Genomic DNA, 26,134 nt, shown 5'->3' with positions numbered 1-26,134 from the left:
TTGCGTAATGTTAGCAGTTTTTTCTCCGATAGATTACTCAGATGATATCTTCTGATATACGCGTTGACTACAGTTTTCATTAATAAAAATATTTACTCAAGTTTTTAAGATGTCTAGGTACACACACTAGCAGACAGTCAGGTTCAGCTTGTTGGTTTCCGTTAGCTTGATCACACTAAAGATGAAAACGATACAGACACACCTTTAAACAAGCCAATACACACAGATGAGCTTATCAACTCCAGCTTAATACTTCTCCTCTTGTCTTCACTAACAAAAATGCCTGGCTGTTTATCACGTAGCATCATAATACCATGACGTAACATTCATAAAGAGGAGAAGCTGGCGAATATCTGCGTTATCTTCTCGATACAGGGAATCGTGTCGCTGCATATTAATTTTTCTCACTAAGAAGTCAGTACCAAAGATATGCCGCACTCGTTACTAATGTTCGCGACGTTAACAGATCGGCATTGGCGCTCATACTATCTGTCAAAATACACACTACGTCAGCCGAACGATATGTAGCTCATTAACTTCCTTCGTTGAAAGCGATATCACGAGATCACGATACATTTCATACAGCTTCTTCACGTTTGAGAACAGGTTCATCCGTATCGTTCAGCTTGGGACACAAACTGCTTATCGCTTAAAAATAGATCGCATTTTCTGACATACCATAGTCGAAATAACCTGTTGCGGTTAATTACTGCAGTTGAGTTGATAGTCAAACATGCATCAGCAGCTAATCATTACTGCAGTTGGCATACATTGTGAATGCGCCACTCACAGAGAGCTGAAATGCGGGTTTTAAAGGCTATCAACATTACGGTCACATTTTACTTGTTACATTCTTTCGTGCCTACTATCACGCTGCGTTTGAGTAAACGATGACAGAATACGCGAACTGATACTTCTGGTAATGAAAAATTTTATTGAAATTGCCGCATACTTTCGAATTTATAAACTTATCGTTCAAGAAATAAACAATCAGTCATTCGCTCAGCTCACCAGTCGTATGCTCGCTCATTCAGCCGTGTTATTACCGCTATGTGTTTTGGATCAGCTGATGTCTTTGGAAAATGCACACGCATGCTTCGTTACATACCACTGCGGGGAACAAAACAGCCATATGCTCGTGTCTGTCGGGCCGGAACATACACTGCCGTTTGGCATAGTAGGCAAAAGGTAATTCGACTGGGAATAGAATAACTGAGTTTCGCTGGCATTGTCATTACTGATTTGTAAATGGTCTTTCAATGATGACGACAATGTACCAATAGTCAAAAGTTTAGGTCGTATTTATTTTTCATTTAAAGCTTATGTTCATCGCGTCAGCAGATTTGACATGCAAATGTTTTAAGTAGAATGGTACACTTTTATTATTTTTTCAATTTGAGAAAGATGTTTCACTGACAAGAAATATGGCAAAGATTATATTGCCAGAAAATGTTTACAGTGTTGTTCTTCGAACTTCTTTGTCTTCAAAGAATCTCGAGAACAAATAACGCGGCACTATCAAATATTTGTCACTTAAAACAACATTGATCATGCCAATAATAAACTAAAGACACAAGCATATTTCATCAGCCTGCGTCACAGTTTCTTCGAACAGCCTGTTGCATCACAGAAATAAATAATATTTAAACTGCATTAAAATAGAAATTATTATTTAAATGGTAAAAATATATCATCAAGATCACTTTTGTTCTATTTTTGATCGTCACTTGGTCTCGATGAACATAAGAAACATCTTTAAAAACAGTCTTACTGCTACTAAATCTCTCTTCCTAGATGGCAGTTTTACGCTGATTTAGACCTTTAACATGATTGAGCATTGTATTTCAGGCTGCTGTAATTGTTGATGAAAGGGTAGTACAGTGATACAACTTTGTTCAGAAGATGTCAGTGCTTGAAGTGAGTTTGCTGAAGGCTTATAATTTATTATACTTTCATGAGTAGAACATTATAAAGAGCTGCCAATAGCTGTTCATTTTGTTATTTTAAATATGATATCTTGATTTAAATAGATAAACACAGTTTCTTGAGAATAGCCCTGATGAAATTTATATGCTCTATTTCAATTCAATTAATTCTTCCTGATTAGCCATGATGCAGCCCTCCAAATAAGCACAGCTGAGTTATAACATGTTCTCAATATTATGTAACATATTCTGCCTTTAAAGAATACACATTGTAAAGAATACACTTGCTTACCTTTTTTTAAATGACACAAATTGAGTGTTTTATTATTATTTGAGTAAAATATGGTCAGTACAGCACATTACCTGAACAGTTGATTATTCGCTACGATGTGATTATAGTGGGTCTCATTACCGCTTAAGTATTTAAACTCTCACGTTTGTAATTTATAGTTTCAGAACAAAACATGAAAGTTCGGTGAGCGCGTTCATGTACGGTTATATGGTATGCATAGCACTCAATAGGTACTTAGAGTTGCTCATTTAATGACGTTGGTTTAACGGTTTGACACTCTGAGATTCGCAGCAGTTAGCTAAAACATGGACCAATGGTCTGCCTCGTAAGCCTTCAAAGCAACTATTAGTATTACATTTATCGGTGACAGCTTGCCCGATGTGCAGCACATTCTCGATTCACTGAGATTTGTCGTCATGGATGATAGCTCTTCTGTTAAGTATGACGTAAGTTGCCTTTATGACTTGTAACATGGCATCTTGGGCCCGATGTTGCGCGTTAAATCGCCATATGAAATAAGATAGCCAGCAGGTTATTGTTTGAAATGTAGCAGTTTACTACATTCGATGAGCTTAATCAAGCCCCATGTTTAGCAATTGCGGCAGATCATAACTTATTTATCCATGTTTGTCCTTATATATAGCTACCAAACTTCTTACTCTGAAAGATTTGCTACTGTTTTTACACAAACTTCGTGCAAATACCACCTGAGTGTTCACTAAACGTAAAGCCGAACAGTCTTCATTATTTATGCTTTTCATGTACATCTCAATTTCAGCAGTCGCTGTTATAGTCATGTTTTCCAAATACTTGAGCATTTTCACTATATCCTTTGAAGAAAAAATATTTGTAGCAATTCAAACTCAGTTTAAACAAAGACCTCCAGTCCTCAATATAGAATTGTCAGTAATTCATCGAAATGAATAAACAGACAAAAGAGCCAGTTCGAGCTAGAGCACACGGAAGCGTGTTTGGGACATGTTTCCAGGCTGGGTAGGAATGCGTGTTGCTGCTTCTGCTCAAATTGCGCTCACAGGATGGAGGATGAAGTGTGTACGCGTGCTACTTACTGGTTATGTTGTGTTAGCGAGCTGACCATGAGACAATCTCCCAACGACATTCACTTCAAAATAGCATGCTTTGCCAAATATTGCATAGTCTTTTTACCTTCGGCAGGCAAAGAAGCGCATCAGTTGTTCCTCCAGGCTGGCCCACCTGATGCACGGTGCACAGCGTCAGAACCTCAAGGAAATACTGGTTGAGATCAAACATGACGATGACTTCGTGCAATGTGCGTAGTGTAAAAGAGTTTCATTTCTTCATCAAACATTCTCATAAGCATGCAGTTCCTATTGTACTGTGTTGGCACTCTTTAGACGGCACCTTCAAGCTTTCAACAGTACAGCTTCAGAATTAGAAGTAGTTACGCTGGGTGAACAGGCAATGTCAAACACAATATCTTCGTCAAACTTTGTCAAAATATTAAGAAATGGAATTCGAGAAAGATTGTACCTGTTTACCAGTTGTGCGGTCCGTATCATTGCTGATTAACATTGTAAAGCTAGATTTCGACGCTTTAGTGTGACTACTACTCGATGCAAAGAAATGAGAACGAAGAAATAAGATCGACAGTTTCGCATTGTACAGATTTTATGAAACGGATTATTTGTAGTGGTCGTGGGCAAGATCTGCTCTATCTCGCCAAAGCAGCTGATTGGATGGATGCAGACCACTGACAGAGCTAGGCCTGCTTGTAAGAGTGCGGATTTAGCAACAAAATAGTCAAAATCAGGCCGACACGTTATAGTTCGTTAGCTTATCGAAAGATCGACATTGACATTTTTATTTAGAATTATAGGTTTAAAAAGGAGAAAACACAGATCAGTTGGTCACAATAAAATAAACATGCATTTGTGAACATTTAAAAATTATAACAGTTAATATTGATTGAATTATTAGCTCATATTTCATCGTTCATCAGCATATTCTTTTTCAGGTAGCTTGAAAGCGTTTTAGGTTTCAGCGTTGTTACCAGGTTTAGAAAGTGAAGAATGCTTCTTGCTTTGAAACTTCTCTCTGAGACGCACTCCTAAGTGAAAGAGATGGTTGCACCACCTGTAACGGTATGCCTAAGACTAATGCTGGGCACTTGTTCAGGCAAAGCAGACTGCCGAATGATCAATACTTTCAGCACCATTGGGAACCATGAATGAACAGCGCCAGAGATCTATCGATAAGAACAATAAAGGGCGTATAGGTCAGAATGCCTTTGATTTATTTAGTAAAGGTCAGATCTTTGTTGCTGCTCACATTGTTTGGATTTGTTTTTAAATGGCCGATTGTTCGGCATTTTTTGCAAGTGGTCAAACGAACCACTTCGCCTGGTATAATTAATGTCTTGTGTCTACACTGGCTATAGTACGACACAGTGTGAGAGTATGTTAATAACATGTGCCGCATTGGCAGTTAGAAGTTGCTACTCAAGAGGTTATATCACTCATACTATTTACGGTAAGTCATGAGTATCGCTAGACAATATAGAGTTTTGTGATTTGTTAGGCGTTTCCTTTCTCATCGTCTATCTTGTTATAGGCTTGAGAGTACATAAACAATGAATGGGTTGTCAAACTGTTCTCGCTAACGAGAAGAGAGGTTCGATATTGTAGATCGTTGGTTTCGGGACAGGCTTCTGTTCATTATCAACATACGCTTAATGGATCTACATAGATGTGATTTAAGTTTGCACATTGTGTTCGTCTTAGGTAAAGCTGATCTACCATGTCATTGTGAAGTCGCGAATCAGTATTCGCAGGCCTCACGCCATCTGGCGATTTAAAGTTTCAAGACGATACTTGTCTCAAAGGAAAGAGAGATTTTTTTTTTTTTGGATTCTGTGAAGGTTCTATGCATTTTCTGCCGATTTAATATTTTCAAACGCTTAAACTATTGTTAAAGAAACTAAGTCATGCGGCGCAGCTCAAGAAAGCCGACATTACTCACTTTTGAATACAGTGAGCGCAGAGACACGGTTAATTTATAGGTTGCACTTATTTGATACCGCCTGATCTTTGTATTGTAATAAATGTTAATGGCCTGATGCTTATCTACACCGCAGTGATCTCTCCATGAAACAATCTCGTTTTGCTTTTTTTGTATTACAGACTATCGCGATTTTTCATTTTCTTTTTAGTTCCAACTAAATGTTGTGTTAATGTTGCAGAACGGTCTGCACAGTACCGCTGACAGATTAGTATAGACGGCAATGACACATAGTTACCGGTCAGGGGATGACGCTTTGCGCCGCGCGCCTGACTGGAGCCTCCCGTGAAAGGGCCTTCGAGCAGCAGGGAGAAGGCTGCAAAGCATAGCACGTACTATCGCAAATCCTCACCCATAAGCACGATCATGCCACCGCCTCGTCTTCTCTTAAAATTTCGCCTTCACCTCGTGTAAAACGATGCTGTCGTCTTCCGTTTCTCCATCGCCATGTACCAACGGTGTACAGTGCCTTTCCTTTACAGAGTATTAATACAGTAAGATTTCTTCACCACGAGCGCCAGGCGGAGACGGTGGCCGGCTTTTGCCAGAGGAGCATGGGACTGAGCATGCTTTGAAACGCGCCGCCTCTGAATACAAGGAGAAGCAGAAGAGCACCAATTCAGAACTGGAGCCTATCGGTTTGGAGCCATACCCTGAAAGCCGACAGGCCGACCACAACACAGCAAGGGAGATCTGCCTCTCACCTCATAAAGTAATGGTGGCGGTCTGCTTTCCGTTTCTTAACAGCTTGTTCTATTCATAAAAAAAAAAACTTCCTGCAAAGCTGCATATCAACTGCTATAAATGGTCATAACATACAGCAGATTTAACAAAATACTCACATATTATGACTCCAATCGCGGTTGCTCTCTGCAAGTCGTTTCAGAAGCATAACCACGACAGATCTTCTTTCTGCTTCTCTTTTGCACAGTAATCTCATTCCTGTCATAAGTTCATTAAACTTATCTTCTTTCTTATGGTGACTTCATGTAAGCATTGCACTCAAAGTAGCTACATACGCATTATTTTTCAATTGATTCTGCCAGATTTTTTCAGATACTGAGTTCAGAGCATTCACATTTTGAACATGAACCGATAACCATACACCGATTATTCACTATAATTAAAACTAGATATTATAGACAACAAATAGTCTTGTCTGGTTGTGATCGTTGTCTCATGGCTCACTTCCCATACCTGCATGTGCCTGTGTCACCGTGTTCAGGATGATGCTTGAATTTCACTAAACTTTCTTACAGTAGCTGTTTTTCGTTCACCGCAAACGCCTCTTCGTTTTTGTTTACACCAGATTTACAATATTTTTGGGCAGTTTTATTTTTTACAAATTTCAAACTAAATAGCCTTGTTATCAATATGCGCAGTGAAATGTAAGGAAACATTCGACAGGTAAATATGTCGTAGTTCTCACATGGCCGGAGATTCTCACACAGAGTATTTTCGAGCTGGGTCTGACCAGGCCTCAGATTGGGGAGTATAGTAACCTGAGATCTCTCACACCTTCAATTGTTAGTGCCTCAGCCTAAAATTTGATCAGACTAAAGTGTGCATACGAGTGGAACATCATCCAGATTTTCCAAGATTACAGCTTGCTTGCTTGCTGTTTTTACTTTAATTCTGTTCATATCACACAGTTCAACACTTGTCTCACTTCACACCGCTAAGTCTCTCATATTAAGCCGTGTTTCAATAAATGTCTTCATAAAAGAGATAATAAAAGATATTCACTCACCAATATCAACGTTCATTGAAAGTAAAATTAGCATGAATAAAAAATAAAAAAACATTATTCACAAAGTGACAGCAATCTTTATCACAAAACAGTTCAGGCGTTTTATCTCCTCTGGAATAATCAAGTATCGGTTATGTATGTAGTCTCACTGCCTGTGCGCAACACTTCGAATCTTCATGCGTGCAACCCGCACATGGCAGTGGCGGGCGTTGCGCTGTCTGCGGGGTTACTGGCCGGCAGGAAGACCTCCTGCTCACAGCTGTCCCCCACTTGTCAGTCATTCTCTTCTCATTTCATTTTACATATTTTAATGAAAATGCTTCTTCGAATTGAATTCTACCACTTCTGGCTGCCTGCAGAATTATGCAGGGCGGCGGAGAGGGTGACGAGCATAAAGACATTTTCACGCGAAAAGTCTACCTGACCACGCCGGCTTCATGGGAGATATCAGCAGCTTCGAAAAAGTACCAGAGAACATCGCAAGAAGCTTTAAGTAGCTCATGGAGAGACGCCGAGTGACATCCTCAACATACTGCTCAAAGAATGTGAGCGGGGAGAGTAAGCTGCAGCAACTTGAGACATTGTCGAAACTGCTTTAAAGATTGCTCGCCATTTGTCATCATTCGTCTTTGCCTTTCAAAGACCGTTGTTTGAGACCGCCACGCATTAAGACAGGCTGGCCATACCGCGCGTAATGTCAAATCGCCGTCATATAACGGGTGAAATCAGGTAGCGAAAGTTTATTTAGCACTACTTCACAGTTGGGATAGTAAGTTGTTTTCCTTTCATCGCTCGATTTGTTTGGCACCCTTTCGCCTTTGTAATTAATGAAAGCTAACCAGCTCATGCAGTATGATCAGTGCTCGATTTACTGGGAAGGGATCGCCGTTAACACACTGCACCACACACGCGGAGATATTTGTTGCATGTCAGAAGAAAGTGTCAATAACTGACAACACTGCAACGCTATAACAGAATAATTGTAATACATAAAGCTTGGAATGCCCTTAGTCATCGTCAAGACAAATGAAGTTTAGCAGCGTTTAGAAGTTCAACAATAAATAACAATAAATGCTTGTTAATTTGCTAAAGTATTATATGCAGAATTTCGCTGTAATATACACTAGTTTTCAGACGTGTTTGCTGTATATATAACATTTTTAAAGAGCATTTTATTCAAAGCAGGCTTTATTTATTTTTGTTGAAATGTATTAAAACAACAATATTGTAAAATTGAATACTTGGACAGATTTGAGTTTCTATGATGAGATATGATGGAGAGTTTCTTTCTAAAAGTCGATATACATATATACATCTGGATTTCAGAAATTTTTTGTGAATGTACAAATAATGTTATTCATTTGAAAAAGCGTTCTTTTTATAATTGTGCAAAATTACATTTGATTTCAGCATTATTTCATTTGTGTCCAAATTTTTGTAACTTTGGCATCTGTGCCGTTGGTCAAAGAAAATCGCTGATTTCAAACATTGTAGACCGGGCCTTCTCTCTCATCATGTAATAACAACAGTAGACACTGTGATTAAAACTTCAGTATTAAATACGCACAAATAGTTCTTTGTTGTTGTTGGCAGTTTATCACTTTTTTGATTGACCTTTTTTCTCAATGTGTTCGATTTTCTCATAGATCTACGAGTCGATTCACATATACAGGCTACCGGGGAATGCTTCGGGACGTTTCGACGCCTGGGCACAAAAAGCGCAGATAGTTGACAGACAACAGCAGAAATTACAGAGACAGGTCAACATTGTAGCCGCCTGAGAGCCAGTTCAACAAGCCTGCGATAAACACGACCAGCAGCAACAGGTTTTTACCAGTACATCGCGACAATTGCTTTGTCATCACTAATAACTTGAATCTCGATTTGTTAAACAAATTTTTCTCTGACAAGACACGCCAGATTAATGACCTCGCACCATCCATGGGTTTTTCACCCGTGGATTGAGGCCCATCAGACAGCTTCACGAATGTGCACAATGCGTGCCGAGATTTAATTGACAGCCACTTTTGCTGCCGTTTCCATTATCAACACAGGTTGTTCATCATACTGGACGTAGTATTTTTTAACATCGACCTTCATTTAACGGCATGACACCGTTGTTTTGAATGCTCAGTCGGCACATTTGCCATATATTATGTGTAAGAACGAGCGGGAGAGAAAAGAAAATGGGGATATAGGGGTTACCGGAAAAAGTGATGCATTTATTTAAAAATTACTGTATTAAACATTTCGGTTGTAATGATATATTGCATGTGAAAATAACGCTGATTATAATATTATTGGTTGCAATCTGAGCAGTTACAGCTTATGGGCAAGACAGTGTATACATATTTTTTGTTTGTTTTGTACACAACATTATTTTCTAACGAAGATTTTTGAAATAGCGATAAGCTCCTCATCGTAGTTGCGTAAATATTCAACTTATAAATGGTTGTTTTCAAGAAAATAAATGGAACATTTTGTATTAGCTCGTTGCCGTAGAGTGCGCGAAGCTTCTAGCAGGCAAATATTAACCTTTGCCTAGAATATTGTCGTGCCCTCTAGTATTGGCTTTGTTTTGTTTTTTAAAGATAAATTTCCAGCCTCCAGCAATATTCAAATAGATTGAGTATAATATGGACAGATGCAGCAGTTACTTAAGCATTTAACACATGGTGCCATGCCACAGTTGCTACAGAGCAAGAGTAGCATTTGATTGTTATTTTAAGACGCTAAACAGATTATACTGTCAATGTTATTTTGAGTTTCTGCAAAAAGGACTTACCTCCTTCGCAGTTTTTCAAACTCCATTCCCAGTACATTAAAAATGGAAGTTATCCCAGTTAATTAGCAAAAACATACTCGTGCTGTTTGTTATGACTGAAAGTTATCAGTTGCGCAGCAGTTCTCAAGAGGTAGCAGATGTCGTGTGTGATAAAAGGACACTTATTGTGATGGTATAAATATACTCACCTGTAATATTGTGATCATTTTTATTGTGACAAATTCAGATACATGAATCATTAATGTGAGCTTAGTCAATCCTGTTACAGAAGGGTGTTTTTCCACATTAAATAAAGCACCCGGAGAAAAGCAGTTTCTCGTGTCATTCAAATGGAGTAAAATGTGAACGTTAAACTAAAAAGGTTTTATTTTTTAAATACTAAACTTGTTAATACAGTTTGCTTCCAGTCTATTAATCATTATATTTCTCACTACCTTACTAATTAAGCAGCATCAGCTGCCAGAATCTTAAACGCGTTCGACGACACAGAAATTTGCAAATTCTTTAATGTCAAAATAACATTAGCAGTGGGTATTATTGGCCGCACATAAAAAACCCCAAAAAAAAAAATTCAGCCCACATTTAAAGCTCAAAATTGAGCATATTCACACAAATCCAAATCAGCATTTCTTGTCTAAATGGCAGTAGAAATAATATCAACAGGAAAGAAACCAAAGCACCACAGCTATCACATCAAAGCAGTGCTTAAAGCTGTGCCAGCATTTACAAAACATACATGACCAATATGCACTGATATATTTCGTGAAGATGTGTTGAAAAATAAATGCCAAAAATGATTCACATTGTTTTGCAACACCAGCCTTCTGATTAACGCTATCATCATCATCAGCCCTTCTTCATCTTCTTCGTCATCACGCCGTCAGTTGTCACAAGCTTTCGCTCACGATACGGTTAACCACTCAGCCGCCATTTGCTTTCCTGGCGCGATATGCAAGAATATTCTGCCAATTACATGTCAATACGCAGCAAAAGGCAAATAGTTACTGGAAGCAGGCCGTACCGTTTGCCTCACCATACTTCTCAGTTTCATGGTTTTCTCTGCTCACAGCGAGACTTTTCAGAAAGCTAACACAACTCAAAGCTTCGCAATGTCACTGTTAGACAGGGTTGTTATTTTCACTTACATGTCAGAGCAAGAAATATCGAAGAAAGCGATCGATGGGGAAAATGTGTTCAGCATTTGTGTCAAAACATCGAAGCGGGCCATTTCACGGGTGGTTTTCTGGGTTATTTGAACTTCTTCTTTTCCCCTTCCTACCTTAGAGGCACGCATGTCTTCAACATATCCTCAGCCAGCTGCAATACTGAACTTGGCCTTCTCCTGAGGACATGGTCGAAAAAACATGAGACATGACAGCCTTGTTGTAAGTGTGTGGCTTCCCATTCTCGCCCCACATTTGCAGCCCAGTCACTTCGAGAACAGACGGTCGCAGCCTCAGCTCATTCTCCCCAACAACACCACCGAGGCCAGCTCTTCTGCAAAAAAAAATCCGGGAGCACTTCTGAGAACTCTGCAAAGCTCACAGAGAACCCCTGGTTTTCTTTTGTAACGCCGGCAGGCTCTGCATTTGAGTGGTCCGCGTAGGCAGACGCCTTCTCTGGGTTTACGATCTACTCACGACAGGACAGCGCTGGGTGCGATAAAACACCAAAATATTTAAAAACTATTAATAAGCAGCATGTATTGTTAGTAAAACAGCTGTTTGAGTTTCGCTTGTACTCGTAGCAACAGAATGGTCGTTACTAAACGCTGTTATCTGATTGCAATTTCATTGTTTCATCAGATCACTCAACCAGAATACAAACTCTCCATTTTGTGCTCGTTTCACCGCAGGAAATATGCTGATTGTTCGTCGGGGGCTACCAGATTCTATGTGCTAAAAACGAGTGGCCGAACTCACAGCAGCAAAGGCGTACAGCTCGGGCTTTAGTTGCTTCGCTTCGGCACGTAGCGCTCATTACGACCAAATCTCTTCTGCCAGTCATGGCTGCCATGCTCTAACTTCACAAATCATCAGCCGTTGCGCCCCGGGCGATCTAACGCCGACCGTTCAGAATTAGCAAAAGCTGAGTTAAGACGCAAACAAATTCATAAATAATACCTGGCTTGTTTTAAACTAAAATTAGTAACGTCTAAGTTTCGTATAAAATGTTTAATTGCTCAATAAATAATTACGACATCATCAGCACTATACGATACAAAGTTTCCATTAAAAAAAATAAACAAATTAGCGAATGAGATGATGCTGCCTATAATCGTCAATTGTTGACAAAATGTACGTAGTCTTCTTGCAACCGTTTTGTCGTTGTGATACGCAGCACGTCTCGATTAAATGCTCATAGATCCATACTTCGGAAAGTTGACACGCACTTCATCGGCAATGCCAGAGTAGACACTCATTGGCTACCAGACCGCAGTCGGGTGCCTCTTTGCAGTGCTCAGACGACGACGCCACGATCTCGTCACACAGTTAAACCGGGACGCAATAATGAAGGTGTCTTTTGAATCAGGCGCACTCGCTCATTCCTTTAAACCAATATTCGAACAAAATGCATAAAGTTGGACACGCTGAGCGAGTGTTTGAGGGATGATCAAAGCGCGTCTGTGTTTTGCGGGCAAAGCTTCAGCGACAGTGCCGCAAGCCATACGGAAAGCCGACTTCTTCGTTTGAAGACGGCATGCCTTGCACTACCTACGCATTAAAGTATATGTTAAAATTCATCCCACGGTTATATTTCGATTGTTTTTAACTATTCTTTCGGATGCGCATTTCTTTAGTATTTTCCTCATTTTCGTTGCGGTATAGATTTTCGCAATTTTTCGCGTTAAGATTTTGTCGCTTAAATAAAAATCGAACTCATATTTTAAAAACATCTGCTTTCGTATTTTTGACGTACTGCAGGTAATGCCGCCTCTTATAATACGTACACGTTTAGCGATCGCCATAAATAGTGCCGGTAACATACATGATCACGTGATATTTCGATTCTTTTTGCGGGAGCGGGCGTTTTTTGTTCACTCTGAATATAAAATATTTAAAATAGCACAACAGAAAATAGCGCACTGCATAAGCCTTTCACAAACGCATCTTCTTAAAAACTTCGGTATATCAACAGCACCATCTAACTCAATATCGTCCGCTGTCTTCATTTATAAAGCACACAAAAGCAGAACTCGTAGATTGTTACAAAGGCTGCCGTTGTCTTCGTTAGTATTTGCGTCGGTTTTAATATCACAACACGCCATCATATACGTTAAATGTGTTAACGCACTTGTAATAAATTAGATACTATTTAGCTGAAGTCTGCATGGGGCACTCGGGCAGTCATCCAGCCTTACGCGCAACGTGGCCATAAAGATTCATTGTAAAACACTGCCAAATTTCACCAGACACCGGGGATGGATGTTCGAATTTAGTCGTGTTTGAAAATGCGGGCAGTAGATGTGAGCAGCCGCCAACAAAAAGATATATATATAGCAGTATATAGCAGGCGAATTCAAAAATAGGCTAGATGCAACCAAAATATACCACATGTACACAAACATTTTATATCTTTGAGAAGTCGTCGATAACGCATGTGATTTAAACATATAGTACAGAACAAAGAACATCTTCATGCTTCAACATTTAAACAGCATCCAAACACTTCTCTGTCTTCACGCTGATAATATTACCGAAGTGTTAAAATCAATGTTTCTGTAAGGCTTCGAGTTACGCGCATTGGAAGGCCGACTTAGTCTGAATTGTGAACAACAGAGGATTGGTATGGAAGTAAAAGACACTAAATTCTGGAAATTCATGCCAGTCCTTCTCTCTCTGTGTATGTATGTATGTATATGTATGCTGTATATGCATATGCATATGCATATATGCATATATATTGTGTGTGTATGTATACAGCACACATAGACACTTCTAACACATGCATACATATTTTCTGACTTCTTTGTGGAAGGTGAAAGAGAAGCAAATATATGCATTCACTGTTTGTTCACACTAATTGTTTCAGCATATTGAGTAGCTGATGGCTGCAGCTCATACAAATGCCCATGGTCTGGCTGTTTGATTTCACCTTTACGAGCCGTGAATTTTGAAAATGTATCAAGACAACGTGGCAGAAAACATGCCTGTCTCCACATTTACTGTTTGCCTGGTGAGAGGTGTTGTTAGAATGCTCCAGCATCTGGTATAGAGCAGATGCGATGTTAAACTAAAACGATATTTTATCGGAAATATGAAGAGTGCCTTGCTGATTGTACGGCCAGTAGCAGTGTCTTCTGCAGGAATGCGTATATATAAGCGCCAGGTCGAATACGTCCGCCATTTTACTTCGTACCAGACATGACAGGCGCGAGTGGTCGAAGAAATGTGGTTCGCGTTGCGTAGAAAATACGAGGATAGTTTTTCTTATGAAAACTGTGTTTTGTTGTTGATTAAATCGAAAACAAAGTTACAGCAACAAGATTGCCTGCTTATTTTACAGAAATTAAGCATCTAGCTTTTTTTGCGCTGGATTGTTGTTCTCAGCATGCTTGCATACGGCTGCAATAGCAAATATTGTACGCCATGGGTAAGCTTGTCATCGTTCGTCTTCATTCTTCAGCCGTGTTTTAACATTTTTGTGCAGTTATGCTCGTCACACATTGTGCAGAAGAGTGAAAGCCAGATACCAAGAGGCACCATTTCCTTTGTTCAATCAGCACATCTTGTCGCTAGCTAGTAGCATGAATGTTTGCTTAGAGTTCAGAGTATGAGCCTTTTTCTTTTACAAAATACTTAATCAATAAATAGGCCAGGTTTTCTACCTTTTAAATGTTTAAAATAAATAGTTTTTCACTAATACAATTAGAATTCATAAAAATCAACTACTTAAAATATGTGTAATATTGTTAATATGTCATTTCTGGTTTTGGTTTTGCACGTTGAGTCAAGACATTAACAAACTCGATTAATATGTATTTAGCAGCCTAATAGACAAAACATTTAATGGTAACATTATTTACAAAAGTAAATATTTATTTTTGCTTATTCTAGCAATATATATATATATATATAATTCTTTTTTTAATGTTAATAAATAAAAAAAGAATTGTTTACTATACTCTGTGAATATCTCTGTTTGTTTGCTGGTGTTTCATTGTAATATAATGTTCATAATACGAAAAGAATTCACGCACACTGATCAGTATTGATCAGCCTGCTGAAATTATTACAGCGCATTGTTGAAATGGCTCTTGCAAACAAGGAAACTTAAAGACACCTGCTGACCATTCATTCACAAAGCAACCATGAAAACATTCATCACCTTGCGAACTTCTTAATTATATTGAAAGCCTCTGGCTCAGCACAAATTTCTCACGCCACAATTTAAAATGTATCGCTACTTTTCATGAATCGCGTCAGATCTAGCATTTAAAAAGATAAGTGTGGTTGATAGGATGTTGTTATTTTGTTGTTAGTGAATGTTTTCTAGACATTGGTTGTGAGATTTAGGCATTGTTATAGCGGTTGCAAAGCAGATTTCCGTGATTTTGGGCAGTTAATATAGTACTCAGATATTAGAGAGTTGTTGGGATAGGCAGTTGCTAGTTAACGGGATCCATATCATGAAGTTTTATAGAAAGCCTTAAGACAAATTGTACACTTTCAGTTAACGCTGTTTGTTACGTAAAGACCATCAGCTAGCATGGCTAATGGTTGATGTCCTGCTTGTTGCCACCTATTCGTTGTTATTCATAAATGGTTGTTGGTACATTGTTCGGCCAGCAGTATAGCCAGCAGCGACAGTGATGATGCATCACAGCATTCTGACTCTCAGACAATGATAGTAAACAAACTCATTACCTATCATCAAAATTCATTTGGGGATTGTGTTCGCGATTATTCTGCAAATCACTCCTGCTTCCTGGGCAATGGCCCCAGCAACCATTCTAAGCCACCTAGCAAACACTAGACTGAATACTCCTGTAACGAGACAGTAGCTTAAATGCAGTATTCTTCTTCAGAAAATGCACATCTAGTCATGCAATGAGTGAATGAATCCATGAGCAATTTCAGTAAGGCTGATAATGTTTTTCATTTCACTAGTGTACACAAGCAGTGCTCTTTCACACATGTCTATATGGTCCCTGATTACCAGCCGACATGACAATATACTATTTCATTTAGGATTTGCATCTGTCTATCTATCACGCCCAGGTTATCGCCAATTAAATAGCTTGTATATTTTATTTCTATTACCGACTTCTATCAAATCATTTCTTCAGATACTCAACACTCAGATTTCAGCTTCCTTCTCTCTCTGTCTCTCTCTCTGTCTTCTCTCTCTGTCTTCTTCGTTCCTCTCTTCTTCCTCTGAACTTCTCTCTATCATTTGTCTCTCTTCCTCTTCTCTGTCTTCTCAGCCCCTGCTCCTCTCTCTGTCTTCTCCTCTCTTCTCTCTCTCTTCTTTCCTTCTTCTTCCTTTCCTCTCTCTCTCTCTCTCTCTTCCTCTTCCTCTCTCTCTCTCTCTCTCTCTCCTTCTCTCCAAAGGATTATCATTAACAGATAGTCATCAGTATTTTGTATAAACATCGGTTTTCGCGCCGACTGCGAAATGCACAAACAAGCAAAAACCTCCTGTATCATGCGCATATTGGCAGACGTTCGTACACAAAGACGCTCGTAAAACTAGCGACGCGCCGCCGACAGAGTCCGGCACCAAGATTGGAGTGTTGGTCTGCGATCGGTCGATATTCGTGATGAGCGTTAAGCAGGGTTAATAGCATTTTATTAAAAGATCAAATTTAACAGTAGAACGTAATACAGTTTAACAGCATTAAAACGGATAAAATGAAATAATAAAGATAGTCAAAAAAAAAAAGAAGCGAGGCGAAAAAATTGGTAAGTTGAGGTTGGTTACGGCACAGAAATAGTAAAATGTTTTAGACAATCGATTAATGAGAGGTATTATTCAAATGATATAAAAACAAGAAAGAGGTGTTCTGAATTTGAACATATATTCAGGATGTGAAATTTAGTTGCTATTCACTGCATTTTTAGATCACCATATCAATAAAATTCCACATAACATTCTTCCTAAATTGAATACACATTAGTCGTTTTTTCCCACGAAGACTAAAAACACTCACAAAATTTCTCATAAATGAACAGCCAAAACAGATGAACGTAAGTTCTAATGGTCATCACAAAAAGAGTATGAGGAAATCTCACTCTTTGTGTGTAGATAAGTATGAGAAGCATCCACACTTGTTTCAGAAGATACTTTCCACTGCATATTCCAATACGCAGTCACAGCTATGTTGCTTACTGAGAGGTACCCTGTTCTTTGAAACCGGTTTCTACTTTTATTATGTTTTTCTCCTGCAAATATAATAATAGGATAATTTGTTCATTATTGCAGCAGAATATTATTACTCACAGCTGTGACTGTGTATTGAATAATGCAGTGGGGGAAAACATCTCTGGAAAACAGTGTGGATGTTTCCTCATACTTATCTACACACAAAGTGAGATTCTCCAACTGCTCTTAGGATGACTGATGAAAACTGCTGTTCATCTATTTTGGCACTGTTCATTTATGAAGAAATTTGCAAGGTGTTTTGACTTTCATTAGGAGAAACATCTGGCAATGTGTGTATTCAGTTTAGAAGACAAGCATTGGGTTTTGTTGAGTATGAACAGTCTAAAAGGAAATGCGGTGAATCTGATTTTGCTTGATAAATTCCTGCATCCACGGATGTAAAGACCAAATTCAGGACTCCCCTTTCTTTGTTTTTATATCATTTGAATAATAATTTCTCCTCATTAATCCAGTTGTCTAAAAAAAATATTTTACTATTTTTATTGCCATAAGCCTCAACTTTTAATTTTTTTTCACTTTGAAATGTATTAATCCCCTCCTTTTCTTTTTTTTTTTTTTTTTTTTTTGACTATACTTCTTATTATTTGTTACTATCCGTTTTTAATGCTGTTAAATGTATTTTTGTTCTACTGTTAAATTTGATCTTTAATAAATATTTCAATGAAAACTCCCCTGCCCTTTATCGTCTGAATATCGGCCAATCCGCAAGATGGCGCTAATCTTAGTTTAGAGACAACCGGATCCCACAAGGGCGGCTGGCGAACACAGGCGGTCTTTGTAGCTATTTTGAACTGCCTTATTAATATGCACATGATCTACAGGAGGTTTTTTTTTGTTTGTTTGTTGCATTTTCACAGTCAGTGTGGAAACTGATATTTATACAAAATGGCAGTGATATATACTGTTGTGAGTAATCAGCCAGAGAGAGAGAGAGAGAGAGAGAGGGAGAGAGAGAGAGAGAGAGAGAGAGAGAGAGAGAGAGAGAGAGAGAGAGAGAGAGAGAGAGAGAGAGAGAGAGAGACAGAGAGAGTAGGGACAGAGACACAGAGGAGTAGAGACAGAGAGAGAGATAGAGAGAGACAGAGAGAGATAGATAGAGAGAGACAGAGAGAGAGACAGAGAGAGACAGAGAGAGAGACAGAGAGAGAGACAGAGAGAGAGAGGTTGAAATCCTGAGTCTTGAGGAATCCCAAGAAATGGTTTGATAGAAGCTGTAATAGGGAAAATAAAATATACAAAGCAATTTAGTGCGTATATAGACAGAATGATAGGATAGATAGATGCAAATCTATAAATAAAGAAATAGTATAGTAATGCATGTCAGCATTATTAGGGACCATAGCCATAAAGTATTGAAAACCTCTGTGTACACTAGTGAAACAAAAAACAATTATCAGCCTTACTTGAAATCTGCACTCATGCTCATTTATAGCACTCATTTGTATAGATATGTACATTTTCTGAAGAAAAATGTGAGTAGTGCTTGCCGTTTCAAACCTGTCCTCCTGCCATTAGGGGGTGTGTCTGTTTGCTAGTTAACCAGAATGGTTGCTAGGGCCATTGCTTAGGAGTTAGGGTGGCTGCTAGGTAATCACCCAAGGAACCTAATCCTGGGCCAGACAGGACACGGTGGGTTTGTTTATATCATTTATCCCGAGAGCTGCCCTGTGCATCACACTGCTTCAGCTGCCAAGCTGCTCTCTAGCAACCGAACAAATGTACCCCAACAAATCACTTAGCAAGACCCATCTTTGAACTAGTTGTTTTTCTTGAATCGTGCTAGGCAAACAGGACATCAACTTAGCCATGCTAGCAGTGAATAGCTACATGGTACAGAAAGCGATTAGCAAAGTACAATTTGTGCTAAGAGCTCTATAAAACTTCAGTATGATCCATTAACCAGCAACCGCCCATCAACAGCCTCCTCACAACTATCCTGGGTACCAGTAACTGCCCCAAAATCCACCCAGAGTACTCCCAGCAACCGCACAGCAACACCCTAGCAACCACCTAAGTCTCCTAGCAATGGCTCTTAGAAACCATTCCGCTTAATTCTAGCAAACCAAATAGCAACATCCTATCAAATCCACACTTATCTCTTTTTAAATGCTAGATGTTACAAACGATTCAGCCAAAAGTACAAATCGATTACATTTTTAGAATTGGCTGCAGGGGAGGGGGTTTGTGCTTAACTGAGCCAGAGGCTTTTCAGCACACTAAAAGTCTACCAAGATTGATGAATGTTTTCTACCTAGTTTGTGTGATGTTTCTTTTTAGTTTTGTGGAATGAAATGAATTTTTGCAATCTGCTTTCACTCTATTTGCAAGAGGCATTCTAGTAATGCATATGAATGAATTTCTGTGCAAGGCTGATCAATGTTTTTCAGTTTCTCATTAGTACGTAGATGTTTTTCAGTTATTATGAACATTATAACAACAAATACAATAAATACCAGCAAACAAACAAGCTATTCTTTTCACAAGAGTTATAGTAACAATTTTTTTTTTTCATTTATTAACATTAAAAAAAAATTATATATATATATATATATTGCTAAAAATTAAGCAAAAAATAAATATTTACTTTGTAAATACGTTACTTCATTAAATGTTTTGCCCATTGGAGAATTTTTTAAATTACACTCATTAATCAGGTTTTGTTACGCACGCGTCTGCTGCTACTGCCATTAAAAAACCAAAAACCCAGGAAATGTTATATTAACAATATTACACATATTTTTTAAGTAGTTGATTTTTTATGGACCCATCAATCAATATTAGTGAAAGGAGCTAATTTATTTTAAACTGTTTTCCAAAAGTCTTTAAAGTATTAGCCTATTTATATTTATTGATTAAAAGTTATTTTGTAAAAAGAAAAGACTGCATATGACTAGATCTTCCAGCAGGAAAAAAACATTCATGTACTTACTTAGCTAGCATTAGAAAAGTTATTGCTGATTGAACAAAGAATCGTGGCCTCATAACGTGCTATCCTTAAGCCCACTCTTCTGTACAATGGTAATGATAAACTTCAACATAACAAGCTCTTTTAAAAATGTTAAATACAGCTGAAAAATTAAAGACAGACAGATGACAAAATAATTCCATAGAAGCACTTAATTACAATATTTACTTACCTAGCCATATGTAAAAGCATGCTGAGAACTAACAATCAGCACCAAAAAAAGCTAAATTGCTTAATTCATTAAAATAAACAGGTAGTCTTGTTGCTGTAACTTTGTTTTCAGTTTAATCAAGCCTAAAACTTTAGTTTTCTCAGAAAAAAAGGAAAACATATCTCAGCATTTTCTACACAACACCAACTACAATTTCTTCAACAAAATATACACACTATTTTTAATCATAATCTTAATTTTTTTAAATGAAAATGACGACCTTATGATTCATTACAGCATATATATGCTATATCGTTCCTGCAGAGAGACACTGCTACTGAGCTTGCCGTACAGTCAACCAAAACTAATTATAGCACTCTTCTATATTTGATAAGAGTATCAGTTTTGGGTTTGTATCAGCATGTCTGCTCTTGCCAGATCTTGGAGCATTCTAACAGCACTGCGCCACAGGATACAAACAGGATGTGCTTTATGTGTAAATGTAAAGGACAGGCATGTTTTCTACATGATTTGAAGTAATACACATTTTCAAAATTCACGAAAAACAGTCCACACAAAAAAGACAGGAAATCAAACAGCTTTAGTTGTTAGACATTTGGTATGGAAGCACAGCCATCAATACTCAATATACTTTTAAAAAATAATTAGTTATCAGAATAAAATGAATGAATGCATATATTTAAAGCTATACATACAAAGTCAAATATGTATGCATGAGATTCGTGTGTGTATATATATATACACACACACACACAAATATATATATATATATATACACATATACATATACATATACATACATACATACATACATACATATACATACACAGAGAGAGAGAGAGAGGACTGGGCATGAATTTCAAATTTAATTAATGCTTTACTTGCTATACCAGTCCTCTTATTTGACCACAAATTCGCACTAGAATCCAGCCTTTCAATCACGCCCTTTGTGCTCAGGGTACTTACATTTAATGGTTAACTGTTTTAACACTTCAATTGTCTCAGCCTATTCAATGGCAAAGGTGGAGAGAAGTGATTCAGGTACTGTTTAAAATGCTAAAACGAGGGTGGTACAGTGTCATGCTAATGTCTCATTTATGTCCCCATCACGGGTTACATCCATAATCCGTGACTGTAAAAGATATAAATGTTTGTGTACATGTAGTTATATTTAGAAAGTTTCAGTACAAATATATTTTTGGTCTATATATATACTATATATATATATCTTTTGTTAAACGCTATACATCTATTGGCCCTTATTTTTCAAACACATTTCAGTTCCAGTTATTCATCCTCTGCTGGCTCAGTTGTCTGAACAGAAATAGCCGAGGGTGTTTACAATGAATCTTTATGGCCACACAAAGCTGCATGGAACTGGTTGAAACTGCCCATGCCCATACTGAGACTCTTGCAAATATACTAGCCTGTCCTTAATTTATTACAAATTGCATTGGCACATTTACACGAGCAAAAAGTGTTTGTGATATTAAACTGACACAAAGTCTGCAGAGACAACGGCAGCTTACCAATAACATCTACAGGTTCTGCTTTTATTGTGCTATAATAGCGAAATAAACGGACTCATTTCTATATATTAAGGGTTAAAATGAATGCTTGCTGATATACAACTGCTTTAAGAATGCGTTTAGAACTATGCAGTGCACTATTTTCTGTTGTACTGTTTTAAATATTTTATAATATTCAGAGTGAACAAAAACGCCCTTTCCTCACAAAAGGGTCAAAGCATCACGACGCGTATGTTTATCAACGTAACAACAAACGTCACTAAACGTATATTATAGAGAGCAGCAGCACCGCGAAACACGTCAAAAATACGAAAAACGGGGCACTTAAAATATAGGTTTTCAGTTTTTTTATTTAAGCGACAAATCTTAACACGAAGAACACTAATACGAAAAATCATACCTGACTAGAAATGAGAAAATACTAAAAAATTGTACATCGGGAAAAGTGGGTTAAAAGTAATCGAAATATAGCCGATGGTTTTAATATACTCGAATGCATGAGGTGTGTGGAGGTGCAAGGCATGCCGTCTTCAAACAAGCAGCAACACAGAAGTCAGCTTTGTCCATATGGCGCGGCGCTGTTTAAATCGCTACAACCTCACTGCAAACCCGAACGCGCTTTTTGTTCGATCATCCTCACTTCCCACCAGCGCAACTTAAACTTATTCACATTTGATTCAGATATTGGTTTAAAAAAGAACAAAACTGAGGTGCATTTTCCTGATTCAAAGACTTACTAGCTCATTATTTTAACTCTCTTAGTTTAACCAATAGCTGACGGACTGTGTGGCGTCGTCATCTGATCTAATTTTCACAAAGAAACTTGACTGCGGTCACAGACAGCCAATGAGAATTTAAATACCGCCCTATGAACGTTGCCGATTCAAATTCCTGAACGTGTCCCAACCAATCAAATGAGAGCTCCGAGGGTGAATTGCGGCATTTAATCAAGTTTGTGCGCTGTGTGAGTACAGCGACAAAACAGTTTACGCGAAGACTACGTACGTCGGTCAGAGCAAAGAGGCGCTGACTATGGTAAAGCATGTCTCGGTTCATCTAGCAATTCCTGCTTTTATTTTTTTAATGGAGCTTTGTCGAGCGAGTGTAAGAAAGATGATGCATACTGTCGGGATTATTTATTGTTGGAACAACATTTTATACGAAACTGCAAGATTACTAATTTTGAATGAAATAAGTAAGGTGTTGTTTATGAGGAAATTTATTTGAAAGTCTTAGCTGTAGCTTTGCTAATTCTGTGAACAGTCAGCGTTAGATCGCCCGGGTTTTAGGCAGCTTAGTGATTTGGTAGTTAAGAGCTGGCAGCCGCGACTGGCTGGGAGTTTGAGGTCGTAATGGAGCGCGGCGCTCGCACGAGCCCAAGCAGCTAAAAGTCCTCAAGTAGTACGCCTTGCTACTTTATGGGGTTTATTTTGGGTTTTAACGCATAGAATTCAAACCTGATTAGCCCTCGACAGACAATCTAAAGCATATTTCCTGCAGTTTAGGCGTGGAAAACAAAATGAGGGACGCTTATTGTTCCAGTTGGAGGATCTGGTGGAAACGAAGCAGGAATTTGATCGGATTAACTAGCGTTTAGTGAGCGACCATTTCTGTTGCTTTACCGGAGTACAGCGAAACTCGAACGGGTATTACTAATAATACATGCTGGGTTATTAATGGGTTTTTAAATGTTTTGGTAAGCTTTACTTTAGTGTAATACAGCCATGGGTAAAGATCCTATTAAGCCCAGAGGAAAGACGTCTCATGCTTTGCAAAACCTGCTGGGAGGAACACAAAAAGAAAACCTTAGGACTCTGTGAACTTTGCAGAGTTCCAAGAAGTGTCTGGAAAGATGGAAGGAGTTAGCCAGAAGGGCTGCAATGTTTTTCCGTGGTTGTTATGTTAGAGGGGGGCAGAATTACACGATGCATCTGTTGTTCATGACTGAGGCAAATGTAGGGCGGGAGGATAAAGAGCCACACACACTGCGCCTGGCAGAACCTAACTATGTCTCATGTTTTAATTGTCCCCAAAGGAGAAGGGAAGCTGATAGAAATGGCCAAAACGACAAGGTCTCTATGACTCCAGAGATGAAAAAAACTACGTGTCTCCAAAGGTGCAAAAGGAGGGAAAAGGTAAGGATCTCAAATGTCTCAAGAGACACCTATAGTGTGTTCAAATGGCCTCGAGATTTCTGATGTTTTGACTGGTATAATTTTTTTATTTTTTTCCCCCATCAGATCCGCTTTGTCTCTCTGCTCTGACCCACGCCAAAGGTGAAAAAATGACAACTCCTGGTATCTCTATTGGTGATATTGCAAAGAAGCTTGGGGACATGTGGTCCAGCCACTGTAAAGGAAAAGTCTCCTTATGAGCAGAAGGCCATGAAGCCTGAAGGAGAAGTATGAAAAGGTAAGGGTCTGCACAATTTTTGGCCCTTCCGATAACTATTTGCCTTTTTAGCTCAGATTGACATGTGTACTTTAACCAGGATGTTGCTGCATATCACACCAAAGGAGGAAAAAGCAGATGGCGGCAAGAAGGGTGGACCTGGCCGGCCAGCAGGAAATAAGGCAGAAGGACATGACGATGACTTACTTGGCGATGATGACGAAGAGGAAGATGTAGTAAGAAGAGGATGAGGATGATGATGATGATGATGATGATTAATCAGAAAAAACTTGAGCTGAGTTGTTTGCAAACAATGTGAATGCATTTTTAGCATTTAACTTTTTTCAATACATATGAAATGTGTATAATCGAATATTGGTGTCATGTGTTTGTAAATGTAACAGCTTTTTTTTAAGCACTGTCTTTTGTCTTGATAGCTGTGGTTGCTTTACTTTTTCCGTTCGATATTATTTCTACTACATTTTAAGACAAAAGTAACAGTTTGGATTTGTATTCCCACCTTTAAAACGAAGCTTAAAGTTGTGTAGACTGAATTTTTTTTTTTTTTAAATTTTTGTACATGCATCACAATTTTCAATGTGCAATTTTGACTTATTAAAAGTAACTTGCAGAATTTCTGTATCACAGACCACGTTTGTTCCTAGCAGCTAGTGCTGCTTAGCTGATAAGATTATTGAAATATAATGATTAATAGACTTAGTAAACTGTATTTAATAAGTTTTAGTGTTTAAAAAATAAAACCTTTTATTTATGCTCAGTTATTTTTATCCATCGGCTGACTTTGTTGAAGAGGGAACTTACTGCTTTCAGGTGGCTTAATTGATCTTGAAAATACCTCTCTCTGTAACCAGAGTTACTAAGTACATTAACATTCATATCTGGCTGCATTACGGATAAGTGGTCCTGTGTACAGGTTGGGCATTTGTACCATCACAAATAAGGTGTCTCCTTTATCACACACACCCATCTGCTTACCTAAGGCCCAGGACTGCTGCACAGCTGATGCTTTCTATCTACTAACCTAAACAGCACAGAGTATGTTTTTACTAATTAACTGGGTATAACTTCCATTTAGCAGCCACTTTTGCTAGAATGGAGTTTGAAAAAAAAAAACTTTCTGGAAAGGAGTGTAGTCCTTTACAGAAACTCAAAAAATAACATTGACCTAATTATAATCTGTTTGAAGGCCCAAAATGTAATCCATGCCACTTTTGGAACAACTCTGTACTTTAATAAATGGCATGTCAGTTAAATGCTTAAAATGGCCTACTTTGTATCTGTCTCATTATACTTTAATCTATCATTAACATTAAGTAAATTTTAAATTTATGCCTTAAAAACAAAACAAAAAATAATATATAGAGCAATACAATAATTTAAAAGGCAAAAAGGGTTGGAATATTTACCTGCTAGAAACCGCACTTTCATACAGCAGACTGGTAAAAATGTTCCATTTATTTTCTTGAAAATAACCATTTATAAGTTAGATATTTATGCACTTTCATTGGGAAGCTCATCAGATTTCAAATGTTAATTTAGAAATAATCGCATTTACATTGTACAAAACAAACAAAAATGTATACACTGTAATCATTCTTGCCCATAAAACATAACTTTGCTCAAGATGATTTTGGCCAATAGTATTAATCAAACGTTAATTTTCACATACAAACAAACATCTATCTCCAACCAAGCAAATGTTTTAATGCAGACAAAACAAATGCATCACTCTTTTTTTTTTTTTTTTCCATTAACCCTATATCCCCATTTTCCTTTCTCCCACTCCTGCTTCTTACCTATAATATATGGCAAAATGTGCTATTGTGCCAAAGACGCTCATGGCAGGCTGTCATCTCAAAACATAATGAAGGTCCAGTGT

The 26,134-nt window shown here is 38.1% G+C and overlaps 1 pseudogene; it reads left to right on the top strand.

Annotated features, from left to right (window-relative positions):
• LOC122348818 overlaps positions 1–24,513 on the top strand; it is a 51,105-nt pseudogene extending 26,592 nt beyond the window's left edge.
• Positions 24,514–26,134: the final 1,621 nt, after the last annotated feature.

Source organism: Puntigrus tetrazona, chromosome 7 (assembly GCF_018831695.1).
Source record: "Puntigrus tetrazona isolate hp1 chromosome 7, ASM1883169v1, whole genome shotgun sequence".
In the NCBI taxonomy this organism is placed as follows: domain Eukaryota; kingdom Metazoa; phylum Chordata; class Actinopteri; order Cypriniformes; family Cyprinidae; genus Puntigrus; species Puntigrus tetrazona.
This window is presented reverse-complemented; position numbering and strand designations above follow the sequence as displayed.